At 38.4% G+C, this 19,355-nt stretch overlaps 1 protein-coding gene and 1 pseudogene across 2 annotated transcripts in view; one reads left to right on the top strand and one right to left on the bottom strand.

The window, feature by feature from the left end:
* The window catches only part of BBS4 (Bardet-Biedl syndrome 4), a 56,220-nt gene that overhangs the window by 13,920 nt on the left and 22,945 nt on the right, over positions 1-19,355 (top strand). The window lies entirely within an intron of this gene.
* On the bottom strand, positions 9,739-10,606 carry LOC116590581 (annotated as a pseudogene).

Below are 19,355 nucleotides of genomic sequence, written 5' to 3'. Positions count from 1 at the left end.
TATCTCTGACAATAAACAAAGGGTTTTTAACTATTATTTATTGCACTGCTGTGATTGTTAAATATTGGAAACTTAAATGGCTGAACATAAAGAGTGTTTGAATAAACTGTAGTGTATATAGCCACATAATAGAGTACTATGCCACTTTAAAAGAGTAAGATTAATATGATTTGGGGCACCTGGATGGCTCAGTGGGTTAAAGCCTCTGCCTTCGGCTCAGGTCATGATCCCAGGGTCCTGGGATCAAGCCCCACATTGGGGGTCTCTGCTCAGCAGGGAGCCTGCTTCCTCCTCTCTCTCTCTGCCTGCCTCTCTACTTACTTGTGATCTCTGTCTGTCAAATAAATAAATAAAATCTTTAAAAAAAGATTAATATGATTTGATATAAAGTGATTTCCAAGATAAATTGTCTTTATTTTTTTTATTTTTTATTTTTTTAAAGATTTTATTTTTATTTATTTGACAGACAGAGATCACAAGTAGGCAGAGAGGCAGGCAGAGAGAGGGGGAAGCAGGCTCCCCGTGGAGCAGAGAGCCCAATGTGGGGCTCGATCCCAGGACCCTGAGATCATGACCTGAGCCGAAGGCAGAGGCTTTAACCCACTGAGCCACCCAGGCGCCCCAAGATAAATTGTCTTTAAAAAAAAAAAAACAGTATAAAGGAGAAGTTGCTGTATACTACATTTTTATAAGAAAGAGGGGGAGGGGTGGCTCAGTCAGTTAAGCCTCTGCCTTTGGCTCAGGTCATGATCTCAGGGTCCTGCGATCAAGCCCCACATCGGGAATCTCTGCTCAGCGGGGAGCCTGCTTTCCCCCCTCTCTCTCTCTGCCTGCCTCTTTGCCTATTTGTTATCTCTGTCTGTCAAATAAATAAATAAAATCTTAAAGGAGGAGAAATAAAAAATATGTATGTGCTTATTTTCACACACACACACAAAAATCACCAGAAGGCTATATCAGAAACAGATGAGATTGGCTATCTACAGGGCTTTGTGTGGAAATGCCATGGAAAGGATGGGGGATATGACACTTCTTTAGGTATGTCTTTCTGTGTATTTCCAATTTTTGGTATCATGTATTGTTTCAGTAAAAATTGGAAAACAAAAATCTTTTCTTTTTTTTAAAGATTTTATTTATTTATTTGACATACAGTGACAGATGACAAGTAGGCAGAGAGGCAGGCAGAGATGGGGGAAGCAGGCTCCCTGCTGAGCAGAGAGCCCGATGCGGGACTCGATCCCAGGACCCTAAGATCGTGACCCGAGCCAAAGACACAGGCTTAACCCACTGAGCCACCCAGGCGCCCAAAAAACAAAAATCTTAAAAATAAAATGCGAGCAAAAGCAAATATGCTATGGTTTATTGGAGTCAAGTTTTCTTACTGTTGGAGTAGGGAGTTATAATACAGAAAAGGGAGAGGTGAGATTAAAGCCTAATGGATTAGATTGGAATCGAAGATATCAGTATTGCAACATGGCTTTTAATATAGATACATAATTAATAGAATATATTTTTTTCCTACTTCTGTCCACTGAGAAGGGTTAGCAGCAATGACATCCTAGTAGCCATGAGCACGTTTAGCACCCAGATCTTAGTTTCTATGTAGTGTTTTTCAGTAAAAGGAACCAGGGTTCCTTAGAGAAATTCTGCCTAATTCCATAAGTAAGGCTAGGAGAGTACAAGATGAACCTGGGATATCTTGTGTTAGAAAGTTTGTCAGAACACAGAAGTGGGTTTGAAGGGCTTTCTCTGTCCACTGGCCAGTTCTGGAGTGATTTAAGCCTTCAGCAATATAGCAATGGTTTATAACACATGGAATAAAATAAGAATGCATCAGTGCATACTGATAGAAGTATACTAATACAGAAAAGGAAACACTCATTTAAAATAGAATGATAACTAGTAAGTGTAGAATGAATGATAGAAAATTAACGTTTGGCAGCCATCATTGCAGTAATCGATTCATGCAAAACTCAGTGGATCTAAACTAGTGGGTAAAAGTTTGATGGGGAACAGGATATTTACTTAAGTCTTTAAATATCTCTCCATAAGATATATTTTAATTATAAAGTAGTAATAACTTCATAGTGGAAAAATTTGCCAGACACTACCTTGACCAAATGATGTAAGTTAAACGTCACAGTGATGGAGCACATCAGTATCCTATGCTTTCTAAATCACTTCTGTGGTATTCTTGCCAAAAATCTTGAAGAAATATTAGATGAACCCAAATTGAGACATAGTCTACAAAATAACTAGCCTGCATTAAAAAGAAAAATGTCAAGGTAATGGAAGACAAAAATTAAAGAAGACTAAAGAGACATGACAGCTAACTCCTAACCTATGGTGTTAGATGATTCTAGAGCAGAGAAACATCTTTTTTTTTTTTTTTTTTTAAGATTTTATTTGTTTATTTGACAGAGATCACAGGTAGTCAGAGAGGCAGGCAGAGAGAGAGGGGGAAGCAGGCTCCCAGCTGAGCAGAGAGCCCGATGCAGGGCTCGATCCTAGGACCCTGAGATCATGACCTGAGCTGAGGGCAGAAGCTTTAACCCACAGAGCCACCTAGACGCCCTGAAAAACATCTTTTTTTAAAGTTTATTTAGTTTTAGTAATCTCTCCGCCCAGTATGGGCCTTGAACTTAAACAACTCTGAGATCAGGAGTCACATGCTCTTCCAACTGAGCCAGCCACGTGCCCCCAGAAAAAAAATTTTTTTTTCAAAAAGATTTTGTTTATTTATTTGACAGACAGAGATCACACGTAGGCAGAGAGGCAGGCAGAGAGAGAGGAGGAAGCAGACTCCCTGGCGAGCAGAGAGCCCTATGTGGGTCTCTATCCCAGGACCCCGGGATCATGACCTGAGCCAAAGACAGAGGCTTTAACCCACTAAACTACCCAGGTGCCCCTGACCTTTTTAAAGCATACAGTCCAGTGGCATTAGTTACATTTACGGTGTTGTGCAACCATCACCACTATTTCCAAAACTTTCATCCCAAACAGAAAATTTGTGCCCATTAAGCAGTAATTTTCTGTTGTACCTTTCCCCCTAGTTCCTAGTAACCTCTACTTTCTGTCTCTGAAATTTACCTCTTCTAGGTACTTAGTATACTCAGAATTGTACAATATTTGTCCTTTTGTGTCTAGCTTATTACATTTAGCATAATGTTTTAAAGGTTCATCTATGCTGCAACAGGTTATACAGAATTCATTCTTTTTTAAGGCTGAATGATAATCCATTGTGTGTGTATCTCACATTTTTTTATCCATTCATTTTTTTAATGGACATGGGTGGTTTTCAACTTTAGGTTGTGAATAATGCTGCAGTGAACATTGGTGCACAAATTTCTGTTTGAGATGCTGCTTTCATTACTTTTGGGTGTGTATCTAGGAATGAAATTGCTGGATCCTATAGTAATTCTATGTTTAGTTTTTTGAGGAAATGCCAGATTGTCTAATACAGCAGCTGCTTGTGCAAAGGCTCTAATTTCTCCACATCCTTGCCAACATTGTTTTTTCTGCTGCCTTTTTTTTTTTAAAACATAGCTATCCTAGTAGGTGTGATGTAGTATCTCATTGTGGTTACCATTTACATTTCCATAATGATAAAAGATATTGGGCATCTCTTCTCATGTTCTTATTGGCCATTTGGATTTGTTCTTTGTAGAGCTATCCATCAAATGCTTTACCCATTTCTATAGTGAGTTGTCTTTTTGTTGTTGAGGTAATTTTTGAGGTTATTGACTTATTTTATTAGTGATTGATTCATGTCTTTTTTTATTTTAAGTTATTTGCTTCAGTTATCTCAGGGTTTTATTTAAAAATTTGATTCTGAGAACCTTATACAGTACCGTTTTTTTATTATGTGATGTTAGTCTCCATACAGTACATCATTAGTTTTTTATGTAGTGTTCCGTGATTCACTGTTTGCATATTAACACCCAGTGCTCCATGCAGTACATGCCCTCCTTAATACCCATCACTGGACTAACCAATTCCCCCATCCTCCTCCCCTCTAAAACCCTCAGTTTGTTTCTCGGAGTCCGTAGTCTCTCATGTTTCATCTTCCCCTCTGAATCCCCCTCACTTCATTTTTCCCTTCCTTCTCCTAATGTCCTCCATGCTATTCCTTATGTTCCTCAAATAACTGAAACCATATGATGATTGGCTTTCTCTGCTTGACTTATTTCACTTAGCATAATCTCCAGTCCCATCCATGCTGATGCAAAAGTTGGGTATTCATCCCTCCTGATGGCTGAGTAGTATTCCATTGTATATATGGACCACATCTTTATCCATTTGTCTGTTGAAGGACATCTCTGCTCTTTCCACAGTTTGGCTGTTGTGGCCATTGCTGCTATGAACATTGGGGTGCACATGGCCCTTCTTTTCACTGCATCTGTATCTTTGGGGTAGATACCCAGTAGTGCGATTGCTGGGTCATAGGGTAGCTCTATTTTTAATTTTTTTTGAGGAACTGCCACACTGTTTTCCAGAGTGGCTGCACCACCTTGCATTTCCACCAACAATGTAAGAGGGATCCCCTTTCTTTACAGCCTCTTCAACATTTGTTTTTTCTTGGTTTGTCAATTTTTGCCATTCTAACTGGTGTGAGGTGGTGTCTCCGTGTGGGTTTTTTTTTTTTTTTAAGATTATTTATTTGAGAGAGAGAAAGAGAGAGCATGAGAAGAGGGAGGGTCAGAGGGTGAAGCAGACTCCCTGCCAAGCAGGAAGCCCGATGTGGGACTCGATTCCGGGACTCCAGGATCATGACCTGAGCTGAAGGCAGTCCCTTAACCAACTGAGCCACCCAGGTGCCCTCAGTGTGGTTTTGATTTGAATTTCCCTGATGGCTAATGATGATGAACATTTTTTTCATGTGTCCGTTAGCCATTTATACAGTACCATTTAGTTTAAAAAAGCCAACATTTTTTTCTCTCTCTTCAGTCTGAAAAGAAAGACAGATTTAAAGGAATTGAAAGTCTAGTCTTGATTTAATTTTGGAAGTAAAGTTTTAGCTAAGCATTGTCCTCTTTTTCCTCTTTAGTATCATGTAGAACTGGAGTGATGAGCAAGTTTTTTATATTTAAAAATTATCAAGGCACCTCTTGTGTGCAGAGAAATATGTGTGAATTGACATAATACTTCTGAGTAAAAGTTTGTCAGTAAGTATCAGGAACTGTAAAAGTTCATATTATTTAATTTAGTACTTCCTGTTTTAAGAATCTATCCTAACAAAGTATCCTCAACACATATGTAATTTTTTTCTTAAGCAAAATATTCATTACAGAATTATTGATAATAGTGATTTATTGGAAACAATCTACATATTCACCAATAAAACAAGCTAAGTGATTATTCATTCATGCAAATAAATACTAAGTAGCTATTTAAAATAATGTTTATTTTTTAAAAGGATTTAGAATTGTCTACAGACAAATATTTTTCTTAAAAAGCAAAGGATTAAGAAGAAAATGATAAATTGATAACCATGATTATGATTATCATGATTATCTGTGAGTAGTGTGAACATGTGAAGTTTTAATTTTTTTGTTGTTCCTTTCTGTATTTTCAGTAGTAAATAACAGAAAATCCAACTCAAAGTGGCTTAAATAATAAGAAATTTTTTCAGCTAATATAAGAGGAAGTCCAGAATTAAAATGGGCTCTAGCATTGGTCACACAATTCATTGATATATAAAGCCCTGAGTTCTTTCTGCTTTTCCACTCTGCTCTGTGATGCCTGTTTTTTCCTGAATTAAAGCTACCATTAGTATTAGGCATCTGTTGGTCCAATGCCAGAGATATGGTCTGGCTTCCTATGGTTCTCTTTTAAAAATAAGAAAGGCCTTTTTTCCCCCAGAACCTCTTAGGAATACTCTTTTCATTGGGTCAAATTGATAGGCCTGCCAGTCGTGGGCAAGGGAGATAGGATTACCATGATTAGTTTAATTTAATCAATTGATAAGGAGTGAATTTTGAGGAGTCAGGGTAATCATTGCTGGCTGCAGAGCACAGACAGATAGGTAAGTGGTATATGGATATATAAATGAGGCTGCAGGGGAGGCTGTCAGACTGTCCTCCCTCTGGCACAGTGTTTTAGGAATCATTAGTGCTGAGCTTGCTTCTCTTTCCGTTATCTGGGTCATCTCTGTTTTTCTCTTTCTGTTTATTCTGTCTCTTTGCTTGTAGTGCTGCTGCTACTGATTACTTCTCTTTTCCTTTCTTTTGCCTTTTATGACAAAAACATTTTATTTAATTAATTAATTTATTTTTAATTTTTTTAAAAAGATTTTATTTATTCATTTGACAGACAAAGATCACAAGTAGGCAGAGAAGCAGGCAGAGAGAGAGCGGAAAGCAGGCTCCCCACTGAGCAGAGAGCCCGATGTAGGGCTCGATCCCAGGACCCTGAGATCATGACCTGAGCCGAAGGCAGAGGCTTAACCCACTGAGCCACTCAGGTGCCCCGACAAAAACATTTTAAATAGTGTAGATATCTGAATCACACATTTTAATATTGTACGGGTTTGTAAAATGATTGATTCTGAAAAATAGAATATCAGAAAATAGTTTGTTTTGTATAAAACTTGCTTTAATATTACTCAGTAATTTCTCTTGAATTCTGATATGAAATTGGGCTTCCAGTTAAGATGATACAGTAAACTCAAGTTATGGTCACTCCTGCTCCAGATACAGAGCAATAAAGAATAAAATGTGAGTAGAAAAAAAATACAGTGCCAACCTGCAGGAATTGTCTTTAGGCAAATAGACTCTTACAGAAAAAGGAAAGGATAATGGTTCTTATTTTATTTATTTTATTTTAAAATCAGAAAAATCAACACAAGTGCATCATAGAAATTTGGAAAATATAAGGAATATAAAGAAAACAGGATAAATATCAGCCTTAAGAACTAATGAACTTTAGTTGAAAAATTAAACATTAAAGTAGTATTTTGCACAAAAAGCTTTCACATTTCACTGTGAAATCCTTGGGTGTCTTATTAACCTGTAGTTCAGATTTTCTCAGCCTTGACAGTATTGACATTTTGGGCACAATAATTCTTTATGGTGGGAGATTAACCTCTATGTTGTAGGATGTTAACAGCATCACTAGCCTCTACCTAGTACAAGTTAGTAGTGCCCAGTTGTGACAACCAAACGTCCCAGATATTGCCGTATGTCTCTTGGGTCCAAAATTATTCCTAGTTGAGAACCATTGCTTTGTTTAAACAGTATGACACTTGAAGGTGGAAGGCAGGAAGCTGATAAATTTAACATGAAGAGTTCACACAGAAGTTGAATTAGCAAGCAGAAAGACTTCATCTGAACAAGGAATAGTTGAGGGCATTTTGACTGAGCATCTCTGAGTCTGGACTTGGATGTTGTCTCCCAAAGACATCCCACCCCTCAGTCTGAGAGGCCTGTAATCCTCATTTGACTCTTGAGGATGGTGACTGCTAGCTGTGAAAGGGGTAAATGACTTTCCGTTTGGGATTTTTGTCCAAATATATCTGAACTTTTTCACGAACAAGTAACTTCTTGTTTGGAATTGTTTACCAGAATTACTTGATGGTTCTGAGAAAATAATATCCTACATGGGGCTACTTAAGTCCTCTTATTTTTCCCTATGGTATGACCTCAGGTGACTTTCTTCAGTTTTCAGTTGAGGACCCTAACCATCATTGAGGTGAGTGAATTGATTTACTTCGTGGGTATATTTCCGTTGTTTAAGGAGTTTCCACTGGACGCCTTTTCCATTTGGGGATGGCTATAGCCCAGCATGAGGTTTTTTTTTTTTTTTTTTTTTTAAGATTTATTTATTTTATTTATTTGACAGAGAGGGAGAGATCACAAGTAGGCATAGAGGCAGGCAGAGAGAGAGAGGAAGGGAAGCAGGCTCCCTGCTGAGCAGAGAGCCCGATGCTGCACTCGATCCCAGGACCCTAAGATCATGACCCAAGCCGAAGGCAGCGGCTTAACCCACTGAGCCACCCAGGCGCCCGAGTTTTGTCTATAACCTGAGACAATATAATTACTTGTGAGAAACTTGGTCTCAGCTTGAGGTTTGCTTTCAGGGTATTTTTTTAATAGAAGACATTTTTTTATTGAGGCAAAGTATATGTAACATAAAATTTACCTCTTTAAACATTTTTAGATGTACAATTTAGTGGCATTAATTACATTCACTGTGTTGTACAACCATAACCACTATGTATTTCAAAACCTGTTTCATCACCATATACAAACACTATGTACCCATTAAATAATAACTCTCCATCTCTTCCTCACCTCTAAGCCCTGATAACCTCTGTTCTACTTTGTTTCTCTGAATTTGCCTCTTCTAGTTGTTTCATATAAGCAAAATCATATAATATTTGCCTTTTTGTATCTTGCTTTTATTCCACTTAGCATAATGTTTTCAAGGTTCATCTGTGTTGTAGCATGTTGTACGGAATTCCATTCCCTTTTAAGGCTGAATAATATTCCATTGTATTATATACCACATTTTGTTTATCAGTTTGTTTGTTGATGGACATTTGGGTTGCTTCCATAGAGATTTTTTCTTTTGAATTAAAAAAAATTTTTTTTTAATTTTAGGTAGGCTCCCTACCCAATGTGGGGTTTAAAATCACGGCCCTGAGCTTAAGAGTGATAGGCTTTACTGACTGTCTAGCCAGCTGCCCCTCCATAGATTATTTTTAATGTGTCAGGTTTGTTTTAAGGTTTATTTATTTATTTTAGAGTGGGGAGAGGGGCAGAGGAAGAGAGAATCCCAGGCAGACTCCCCACTGAGACCAGAGCCTGATGTGGAGCTCGAACCCATGACCCAGAGGTCAGACCCCAGTCAAAACCAATGCCCAACCCACTGTGCCACCCAGGCGCCCCATAATGTGTCAGTATTAAAGAATGTAAAGGTTGTGGAGGTTGGGAATGTTACAGATATTCTGGAAATATGTCATTTTCTATGCTGTGTATAACAATTTCTTCTACAAAGTAATTACTATCTGTTTTTTGGTTTCCAGTACTGATTTTATAGATCCGTACTTTGACTTCATTAATACTGTTCCCTTTTTCTTTGTTTCCATTCTTGCGTACATAGAATTGTAGAGTCGGAAGGTAATTTAGTTGTTATCTAATTCAGTTTACAATTCACAAGAGATTGCTCTTACAGCATCTTTGATAAACAGTTATCTCACTTCAGTGTTTCCCCTGTAACAGTGAATGACTTTTACTGATTTGCTTTTTGTTTTTTTTTTTTTTTTTTTTTTTTTTTTTTTTTTTATTTTTATTTTTTTTTTTTTTTTAAAGATTTTATTTATTTATTTGAGAGAGAGACAGTGAGAGAGAGCATGAGCGAGGAGAAGGTCAGAGGGAGAAGCAGACTCCCCATGGAGCTGGGAGCCCGATGCGGGACTCGATCCCGGGACTCCGGGATCATGACCTGAGCCGAAGGCAGTCGTCCAACCAACTGAGCCACCCAGGCGTCCCTGATTTGCTTTTTGAAGAGATAGTTAATCTTAATTGTCTCCATATCTTTAGCTCTGTTTTCTTAGTCTATTGTAATCTGGCTTTTGCCCTACCACTTCACTGATTAAATTGAGCTGAGCATTGGCATTTTTTTTTATTGTGGTAAAATATACAGAACATGAAATTTATCATCTTAGCCATTTTCAAGTGTATAGTTTTGTGGCATTAAGTACATTCACATTGTTCAGCTGCTGTCACCACCGTCCATGTCCAAACTTTTCCATTTTCTCCAGCTGAATCTTTTTTGTTTCCTAAATTTTATTTTAAATTATACAAAATATTCCAGACCAACTAGTTCTAATCCTCATCTTCCTTCTCTTCCTCATCTTGGTTAATCCGGAAGTAATGTAATTCATAACTCTTTGCTGTTTGCGACTGTGTGCAGCCAGTCACGGAGATTGTTCTTCTTCAGGTGTGTTTTGGTGAGATATTTCAAATACCTTTTGGAAAAGGCACCTCAGAAGTTACGGGGTAATCTTGCTTTTGCTTCTTTCAGTTGTTACCACCGCTCCACAGAGATTTCCAGCTTTTCCATTCACTTTGATACTCTCTTGAAGAAAACTGCTCAAAATTGGCAGCATCCATGATACCATCTTCTACAGGGTGGGTGCAATCAAGGGTAAACTTCAGAACTTGCTTTCTTTATTTGCCCCCCTTCGCCACAAACTCTTTCACGGGTGCCATGGTGGCAGGAGAGGCAGAAAGGGCTCAGACTGAATCTTTGTACCCATTAAACAATAACTCCGCATTCCTCCCTTCCCCCAGCACCTGGGACTCACCATTCTACTTTCTTTTTCCTTTTTCTCTTTTTCTTTTTTTCCCCCAGTTTTATTGAGATATAACTGACATGATATTATATTATATAATGATGATTTGATAGTGTGTATATTGCAGAATGATTACTGCAGTAAGTTTAGTTAACATCCTCATATAATTTCAAAATTTGTGTGTGAGATGAGAACTTTTAAGATCTCTTAGTACTTTCAGATATATGGTTACTGTATTGTTTACATTAGTCACCGTGCTGTACTTTACATCCCAGAACTTATTTATCTTATAACTGGAAGTTTATACCTTTTGACTCCCCTCATGCTTTTGCCCACCCTCCACCCCCACCACTGGCAATCACCAATCTGTTCTCTATGAGTTCGATTTTTTTCCTTTTAGATTCTGCATATCAGTGAAATCATACAGTTTAATCTTTCCCTTTGACTTTACTTGACTTACCATAATGTCCTCTAGGCCCATCCATGTCATGAATGGAAAAAAAAGAATCTTTCCTTTTTTTGTGGCTGAATAGTATTCCTGTGTGTGTGTATGCGTGTATCACATTTTCTTTATCAATAATATTCTACTTTCTGTCTCTCTTTTTTTTTTCTTTTAAAGATTTTATTTATTTATTTGACAGACAGAGATCACAAGTAGGCAGAGAGGCAGGCAGAGAGAAAGAGAGAGAGAGAGGGAAGCAGGCTCCCTGCTGAGCAGAGAGCCCGACGCAAGGCTCGATCCCAGGACCCTGAGATCATGACCTGAGCCGAAGGCAGCAGCTTAACCCACTGAGCCACCCAGGCGCCCCCTACTTTCTGTCTCTTGATCAGTCCAGGTTTATGTCACATAAGTGGAATCATATGGTATTTGTCCTTTGTTTCTGGCTTATTGTAGTTAGCAGTAATATCTTCAGGGTTCATCCATGTGGTACATGTGTTGGAATTTAATTCCTCTTTAAGGCTGAGTAATATTCCATTCCGTATTCCATAATATACCACATTTTATTTATCCATTCAGTCATTGATTGTCATTTGAGTTGATTCACCTTCTATGGTCAGTAACACTGCTATGAACATTGGTGTACAAGTGTCTGAGTCCCTGTTTTTCTTTTCTCTCTCTCTTTCTTTCATTCATTCATTTTTTTTTTTAAGAGTTCAGCTTTTTATTGAACATGTTATAAAAGAGATTTAGTCAAATAGACCAAAGTGCATGCTGTCAGCCTCCTCAGGTTCTTCTTTCTATGGTTCACTTTCTTTCCTCAGCTGAGGCCACAGTGGTGAAGGGGGCAGGTCCGCCACCCTTTGCAGATGAGACTCCCGTGTAGACAATGGCCAGAGTCTTTGCCCACAAGCCTGGTCAGAGAGGTTCATCATTTACTTTGGCTGTGTTGATGAGAGCATGGATTGTAACCTCCATAACCGTCACCTCCTCATTGTGCAGGAGGGCCCAGGAGATGCCGGTGAAAGTGTTGGACTGGCAGCTGCCAGGCTATTCACAGGATGAAGTGGAGGCTTTGCCCCAACATGGCCTTAGCTTCTTTGGAAGGACTACTTTAGCAGCAAATGCAGAAATGGCTCCCTGCTTTCATTTCTTTTAGGTGTATACTTAATAGTGGAATTGCTGGATCATGTGGTAATTTTGTTGTTGGTGGTTTTTTTTTTTTTTAAGGAACAATGCTGTTTCTTTTTTAAGAAACATTTATTTCATTTAAATGGAAGTGCTAATAAGATCTATAGATCCTAAGCGTCCAAGTCTTTTTTTTTTGAAGATTTTATTATTTGTCAGAGAGGTAGAGAGATGGGGCAGGGGGTGGAGAGAGAGAGAGAGAGAACACAAGCCAGGGAGAGCAGCAGGTAGAGGGAGAAGCAGACTCCCTGCTAAGCAGGGAGCCTGATGTGACACTTAATCCTAGGACCCTGGGATCATGACCTGAGTAAAAGGCGGACATATAACCCACTCAGTCACCCAGGTGTCCCCCCCCCCTTTTTTTTTTTTTTTTGATAGAGAACGAGAGAAAGAATGCATGCATGAGGGTGGGGCAGAGGGAGAGGAAGAGAGAGAATCTCAAGCAAACTCCCCGCTGAGTGTAGAGCCTGAGGTGGGGTCGATCTCACAACCCTGAGATCATGACCTGAGCCAAAATCAGGAGTTGGATGCCTAACTGACTGAGCCACCCTGGTGTCCCTTAAGTGCCCAACTCTTGAATTTTGACAAACATATGTACTCATGTAATCATTACTCAGAACAAATTAAACGTCTTTCTCATCCAGAAAGTTTCCTCATGCCCCTTTCCAAGCAGTCCTCCCTTTGGTTCTCTAGGAGGACCCACTCTGATTTCTGTCCCTATAAATTAATTTTGTCTGTGCTTGAAGTTCTTACAGAGGGAATGAAATACATACTGTTTAGCTTTAGTTATCTTTTCCTCCGTTTTTGAGATTCATCCATGTTGCTGTAATGTATCAGTAGTTTTTTAGTTTTTAATTTTTTTAAGATTTTATTTGTTTGTTAGAGAGAGAGAGAGACAGAGTGCAAGCACAGGCAGACAGAGTGGCAGGCTAGAGGCACAGGGAGAAGCAGGCTCCCTGCCGAGCAAGGAGCCCGATGTGGGACTCGATCCCAGGACGCTGGGATCATGACCTGAGCCGAAGGCAGCCGCTTAACCAACTGAGCCACCCAGGTGTCCCAGTTTTTAATTTTTTTAAACGTGCTAATATTCCATTGTATGTCTTAATATACCAGAGTTTATCCATTCTCTTACTGATGAACATTTGTGTTGTTTCCAGTTTTTGACTGTTATGTAAAAGCTTCTGTGAACATTCATTTATGTATTTTTTTGTGTGTGAGTGACATGTGTTTTAATCTCTCAACAGTAAGTACCTAGGGAATGAAATTGCTGGGTCATATATAAACTGTATGTTTTAACTTTAAATGAGCCTGCCAGACTGGTTGCTATAAATTCTTTGGTACTCTCAGTCTTTTTCATATTAGACATGCTGGTAAATATGTTGTAGTATCTTATTGTGACTTTAATTTGCTTTAAATTTATCACTGGTGATGTTGAATACTTTTTCAACAATACTTACTGATCACTTATTTTGTGAAAGAAATATTCAAGGCTTTTGCCTATTTTTAAATTGGGTTATTTGTTTTCTTCTTATTGATTTGTAAGAATTCTGTACTGGGGATACAAGTTCTTTTGTCTGTTCTACATATTATGATTCACCCCCGACTGATTCTTTCCTGTTCCCTTTCTTAATGCATATTTTGATGATTTTAATTTTTAGAAGTTTTCATTTTGATGAGGCTGATTTATGTTTTTTTCTTTTATGATTAATGCTTTTTGTGTCTTGAGAAATTTACCCTTAGTCACAGAGTTTTGTGCCCCCTCCTCTTCTGTACTGGTATTATAAAAATTAATTCTTTTTGTGAAGGAGGTATTTACTTTGATTGATGACACTTTTTAAAAATCAGTACATAGCATGCATAAAAAAGTGCATAGATCATAATTGTATAGCCTCAATAAATTTTCACAGCATCCCAGAGGCCCTCCCTCCTGCTCCCTACTACTCCCAAATGTGGTTACTTATATCTGACTTAAAGTATGTAGATCAGTTTTGCTGTGCTTTTGAACTTAATATAAACAGAATCATTTAGTATGTACTTAAAAAATATCTTTTTGTATCTTTTTCATTTGTTATATAGTATTCCACTATAAGGCTATACCCTAGTTTATTCAGTTTACTCTTTATTTGTTTGTTTATTTATTTTTAAGTTTTTATTTATTTCTGAGAGAGAGCAAGTGAGCACCAGAGGAGGGGCAGTGGGAGAAGGGAGAAGCAGCCTCCTTGCTGAGCAGGGAGCCTAATTCGGGGCTTGATCCCAGGACCCTGGGTTCACGACCTGAGCTGAAGGCAGATGCTTAACCGACTGAGCTACCCAGGTGCCTCTGTTCAGTTTACTCTTGATGAACATTTGGGATACTTTGATTTTAAGGTGTTATGCATAATGCCACAATGAAGTTATTTGGGTATACACATGTACTTAGGAGTAGGATTGCTTGGTCAGTGGAAGGATAGATTTAGGTTCAGTAGATATAAGCAGACAGTTTCCAGATATGTTTAATCTCTTTTGTATGCATGTGCACATGTGCATTTGTCTCCATGCATTTCTGTAGGCATAGAAATTCCTTAAAAATAAAAAAAAAGTTCTCTTCTGCTTTTCCTATCATAGAAAAACCTTTAAATCTAATTTAATTTTGTGTGGCTAAGTTACATCTAGTTGACAGCACAAACACATTTTAAAATTGGAAAATCTTTAATGGTTGGGCAGAAACTTGGTGTAGTTTAATGAGTAACCATGAAGATTTGGGTTATAGCCCTGCCTCATTCATTAATTAGCTGGTGAAAGTGAGCAAATCACTTAGCCTCTGGAGTCTTAATTTCCTCATCTGCTGTGTTGGAATAGTCCATGAGGTATAGAACTTGTAGCCTCAAAGGACCATTCAGTGGACTAGTAGGGGAGGAAAACACTTTGATGTGGATATATATGAAATATATATATATAGATAAATTATATATTCTAATATATTCTGTATACTTAGAGAATATAAGTAATTAATATGAATCAATATATAATAATAATAATTTATTAATATAAATGGGGGGATACATACATACCCATGCATCCCTAAAAAGGATAAATGTAATTGTTAAATTTTGATTTGAGTAAGTAAAATAGGATATGTAGTAAAACCATAATTGATTTTTTTTGGTCATAATTGATCTTTTTATATGACTTTTTCTTTCTTCCTCATCTATTTTAAGCTCACAAGAAGCAAACAAATTGGATAGGAAATAATTTAAGAATAATAACTTTTTAAAAGCCAGCTTCTGGCATTTATATAGGGTGAGTACTGACTTGGCCCTGTGTCCTCTTCCTTCTCCATCATCATTTATGAACAGAGTCGATGTTTCTGCTGATCCTGGACCTGTTTGCCCTCAGATCCATTCCTCACCCTTCCCTTCTTTGCTGTGTCTTGTGAAGAGCTGACACTTGCAGACTTCTTTCCTTAACAGGCCTCTGTGTCAGCAGTTTCTGTCTGGGTTAGCAGGTGAGAGGAACTGGAAGGAGATTAGAGGGCAGGAGGAAGAACAACGTAGGGTTTTCCTCCCTTTATTTTTGCTTGGGGAAGTTGGAGGAGTGGGTGGTCTCTGGAAGCATCTCTTCTGTTGCTTCTGCCAGTCAGGCCATCTTGTTTTTAGTTTCTTCCTGGTACCTTCGGCCTTGGATACTGGTAGCAACATATTTCCTCCCCTTTTCTCTTCCAGTGGTAGATTTTTTTGCTCCCATGCTAACCTCTGATTTGCCCCACCATTCCCTGGTGGGCCTCTCATTTCTTTCATCACCCGTTCACTGCTTTGAAGTCGCTCTGTTTTAAAATCTCAAGTGGTTCTCATGTTCCCTTATTAGACCCTGACTGATACAAAGCTCAAATTGATAGTAATAAAAATGTCTTAAATTTACGTTTGTTTCAAGATTTGTCCTCTTTCTAAAAATTCTGGTATAGTTAACATACAGTGTTATATTAGTTTCGAGTGTACAGTATAGTGATTCAGCAGTTCCATATATTACTCAGTGCTAATCAAGGTAAGTGTACTCTTAATCCCTTTACTTTTTCCCGCCCCGGCATGGTCGGTTTGCTCTCTGTAGTTAAGAGTCTGTTTTTGGTTTGTCTTTTTTTCCCCGCTTTGTTTGTTTTGATTCTTAAATTCCTCATATGAGTGAAATCATATGGTATTTGTCTTTTTCTGACTGACTTATTTCACTTAACATTATACTTTTTAGATCCATCCATGTTGCCGCAAATGGCAAGATTTCATTCTTTTTTTATGGCTAATATTCTACGCACACATGTATAGACACACACACACACACACACACACCCCACATCATCTTTATCAATCCATCTGTCGATGGACACTTGGACTGCTTCCATAATCTGGCTATTTTAAATACTGCAATAAACATAGGAGTGCATGTATTTTTTTGAATTAGTGTTTCCGTGTTTTGGGGGGTCAATACCTAGTAGTGGAATTATTAGATCATATGGTAATTCTGTTTTTAACTTTTTGATGAATCTCCGTACTGTCTTCCATAGTGGCTGCACCAGTTTACATTCCCACCAACAGCTCAAAAGGGTTCCTTTTTCTCCACATCCTCACCAACAATTGTTGCTTCTTGTGTTGTTGATTCTGACAGTTGTCAAGTGAGAGCTCATTGTGGTTTTGATTTGCATTTACCTGATGATGAGTGGGGTTAAGCATCTTTTCATGTATCTGTTAGCCATCTATATGTCTTTGGAAAAATGTTCATGTCTTCTGCCCATTTTTAAATTGGATTACTTTTGGGGTGTTAAGTTGTGTAAGGTCTTTATGTATTTGGATACCAATCCCTTACCAGATAATGTCATTTACAAATATCTTCTTCCATTCAGTAGGTTGTCTTGTCTTCCAGTTTTGTTGGTTTCCTTTACTGTCCAGAAGCTTTTTATTTTGATGTAGTCCCAATAGTTTATTTTTACTTTTATTTCCCTTGCCTCAGGAGAAGATTTGTTGTATCTTCCAATGTCCCAAATAATATATGGAAGTAGAAAAGTATTATTAGTTCTGTTATAATATGAGGAAATTAGCATTTATTGAATGGCCACTTTCAGATTTTTCATAATTTTCCACTGAAAATTATTATTATTTTTAAAGATTTTATTTATTTATTTGACAGAGATCACAAGTAGGCAGAGAGGCAGGCAGGGGAGTAGGGGAAGCAGGCTCCAGAGCAGAGAGCCCGATGTGGGGCTCAATCCCAGGACCCTGGGGATCATGACCTGAGCTGAAGGCAGAGGCTTTAGCCCACTGAGCCGCCAAGGCACCCCTGAAAATTATTTTTTAAAGATTTTACTTACTTATTTGAGACAAGAGATCACAGTCAGTGGGGATGGTAGAGGGAGAAGCAGACTCCTCACTGAGCAGGGAGCCTGATGTAGGACTTGATCCCAGAACCCTGGGATCATGAGCTAAGCTGAAGGCAGACGCTTAACAGACTGAGCAAGCCAGGCGCCCTCCACTGAAAGTTACTGAGGGAAAAATGGGGTCCCAGAGAAGTTAAATAATTTGCTATAGGTCCCGAGAAGGCTGGTACTGAATCAGGATGGGAATTCTACATAAAAAACCATGTGCTATGTCTGCTCATCCTGGAAGAGATCCTTTATCAAAGAAGGCTTCATTTATGATGTACTTACAAAAGTGTTAATTGTTTTAGAAAATTTTTCAACTGAAAGTTCAAAGCACAATAACTTTCTGCTCAGCCTTCATATATCCAGGATGTTATTTCCTAGCATTAATCAAAGTGTAATATAACATTTGAGTTAGGGCCATTACTGAGAGAATTTGGCATCTAGGGCAAATTACAAGAGAGAAGGAGTCTTACAGTTGTCACGTTTATTTGGTTATGTAGTTGTTTCACATAGAAGTCTAGTGTACTCTTAGAGGGGGAAGGAAAGAAGAGGGATGTCACAAAAGAGTAGAATGGGGTCAGGAGAAGAGAAGGGCCAAGGCAGTATGGTTGCCAGGTTGCCAGCCTTCCACCCACACTGCCTTGGTGATGGCGAAAGGGCAGTGTGGGAACTGGAGATACGGATGAAATTTTTGTACAATAGCTGAAAGACATCACCTTGTCTTCGTCTCATCAGCTGGCCCTCTGATCTCTGTGGTAATAGAGGCTCCTCAAGTGTAGCATCAGAGATGACCACCATTCTTCACTGTAAAATAGAGGAGGCTCGACTTCGCCTTTATTGTGCCTTTTTTTTAGAGGATCTTTTGTGTAGGTAATTCTCATAATACTTGTGAAAACATGTAGAAACTAGTACTCCTGTTTGTAGGGAATTGGAGTGGGCAATGATTTGGAATACAAGAAATTCAATTCACACATTTACAGGTAAATTCTAACTATAGACTCAAGATTCTAAGGCATCCAGAATTCCCTCATCTTTGAAAAATAACTAATAATACAGATAATAAAAATAGAACAACAGTTCAAACTTGTAGGACTTACTGTGTGCCAGAAATTGAACCTCTATATATTGTCTTTCAATCTTCCCAACTCTGTGAGGGTATTATATTCCTTGACCCTCCTACTTAAAGATGTAACCTCTTACTCTGTACTCCTTGTCCCACTTCTTTTGCTTTTTTTCCATAGAAAAATATCACTCATATATATTATCTATCCCTTCCGCTAGCACTCTCTGATTTCCCCCCAAATCTGTCCCCACCGATTTAAGGCAGGAGGTCAGTTTTGTTCACTTTTGTATCCCCAGTGCCTAGAACAGTACCTGGCACATGGTAGATACTCAGTGAATATTTGTTGAATGAATGAATGACTCTCTGTTTTATAGATGGGTTAACTGTATACTTCCCAAGATCATACAATAATAGGACAGTTACGGGGCACTAAAATGATTTCTAAAGTCTCTGATGAAGGTAAAATTCTCTTAGCATTTAGACAAACTATGTCTCCAGGAGTGTGAAATGACCGTTAAGCCTTTGGATTTGATGATGGCTTCCCTTCTTCTAATCTCTAGGTCTTCCTTGAGCCTTTGGGCTCAAGCTGCCCTGCAAATTGAATATTTTTTTCTCCATTTTTCATCCAGGAAACGGAGAAAATTACTCATCTGTCATTGTGAGATTTTAATAGTAGCAAAACTCAGATTTGCTTTTTATGAATTTTTTCTACAGCTGAAACCTGTAGAAGTAGTGATACTTCATGATATTTTGAACTCAGAGATATCAGTGTCTCCTTCTACTCTTGCCCTTCAGAGGGTAGGTGACAGAGTGGTAGGCTGTACAAATGAGACTTAGCCCTAGATGACTCACTGAGCCACTAATCCCGGAACTACACTTACAGTGTAGCTCTCTACCCACTTTACATGCATGTGTGCGCGCACACACCCGTTCACCCACACCCACCTCTAAGCTTAGTGATTTGTATGGTCTTTAATAGGAAATT

This window comes from Mustela erminea, chromosome 5 (assembly GCF_009829155.1).
Source record: "Mustela erminea isolate mMusErm1 chromosome 5, mMusErm1.Pri, whole genome shotgun sequence".
Lineage (NCBI taxonomy): Eukaryota > Metazoa > Chordata > Mammalia > Carnivora > Mustelidae > Mustela > Mustela erminea.
The sequence above is the reverse complement of the archived record's forward strand: the minus strand, read 5'-3'. Positions and strand labels throughout refer to the sequence as shown.